Here is a 1,686-nt window from a genome sequence, read left to right as displayed (position 1 = left end):
TTGACCAGAGCTAATTCACGCCCCGATGGATGCTGGGGAAAGTGGGAGTGACCCTGCCAGCAAGCTCGGGGTCTTGGAGATAAACTATTCCAGCACCAGCCATTTTACACCTGGGGAAACTAAGTCACCGGGAAGTTCAAGGTCATAGCCATGCGTTGGATCTTGGGCTCCCACTCACTCTGGAGCCCATCAGTTTGCCCTGAGGTTTTGATTTGGGGTAGATGAGCTACCGGGTGATGGAGCGGGGGACTGTAGTGCAGGCCTTTTTCTAGGCATGTCTTTCTACCATTCTGAACCTCAAGTTCCTAATGTGAAACACGAACAGAACACCAGCCTCAGAGACTCGTTCTGAGGACATTCGTAGCAGCAAGTCCTAATGCAGAGGTCTCCTCTTGTCGGCCCTGACCTCACATGCAGAGGTCAGGCCAGCAGGTATGTGCTGAGGGCCACACAGAACTGCCATCCATATATATATATATATATATATATATATATATATATATATATATATGGAAGATAGCATATCAGAAATCCAAGTACCAATTGATTAATGCATATATCTATTCAGCCGTTGAAAAAGGAGTGAAGTACTGGCACATGCCACAACATGAATGAATCTTGGAAACATGCTAAGTGAAAGAAGCCAGACACAAATGGACAAATATTGCCTGCTTCCACTCACATGAGGTATGTCCACTAGACAAAGCCACGGAGACAGAACACAGATTGGTGGTTGCCAGGGGCCATGGGAATGGGGAGTGACTTCCAGTGGGTACGGGGTTTCCTTTGGGGGTGATGAGAAAGTTCTGGATGAAAAGGTTCTAGTGGTGGTGGCTGCACAGACTATGAATGTACCTAATGCCACTGAACTGTACACTTTAAAATGCTTACCTCTTACAACGGTCAATTTTATGTTGTCTGTATTTTACTACAACAAAAAGCAATCCAAATATCCACCTAAAACCTATATAATTTGGTTAACCAATGTCATCCCAATAAATTTAATTAAAAAAATATAATTTTTTTAATATGGAGCTTTTTCTGGAAATAGCAGAAGATGTACACGCTGGGCCCCCAGTTCCACACGGCCACGACCAGCTGCAGCTGAGGAGCCCTGTGCCCCTCAAAGCTCCCTAGGTCACCAGCGTGTCAGGTCCCTTTACCATTTGTATTACCAGATGGCCCCTAAAGGAATTTGTTTTTGATCTGTGATTAAACTGTAAAGCTTTCTACAATGTTCTTTATAAATCCAGTATGTCCCTTTTTATGGTTTCCTGTCCCCTTCTTCAAGGGGACTTTAAGACGTCTTTCTTTGATCAAAGCACAGTTGTTTTATAGTCTGTGTCTGATAAGTCTAATACTTGAAGTGTCTGAGGGTCTGTTTCTGCTGGTTCTTGCTCATGGTGTCCCGTTTCCTTGTGATCCGCCTGGTTCTCCTTGACCAGGCTGAACACTGGATTTTAAAATGTATTCATAGGGATCATTGGAGGCCCAGGGTGAAGTTACCTTCCTTGAGAGATGCTTTACGTTTGCCCTGCCAGGCTCCTAAGGACGTGGCTAGTCCAGGATGACCTACATGCAAGTTCAGGACTTGTGGACCACCCAGGTGATGCCAATATAGGTAACCCAATTGAGCAAGGCTAGTTTGCCCCTGAGGGGTGGGTCCCTGGTGCAGAGCAGCTGGCT

This window comes from Cnephaeus nilssonii, assembly GCF_951640355.1.
Source record: "Cnephaeus nilssonii genome assembly, chromosome: 22".
Lineage (NCBI taxonomy): Eukaryota > Metazoa > Chordata > Mammalia > Chiroptera > Vespertilionidae > Cnephaeus > Cnephaeus nilssonii.
Note: the sequence above shows the minus strand (reverse complement) of the source record.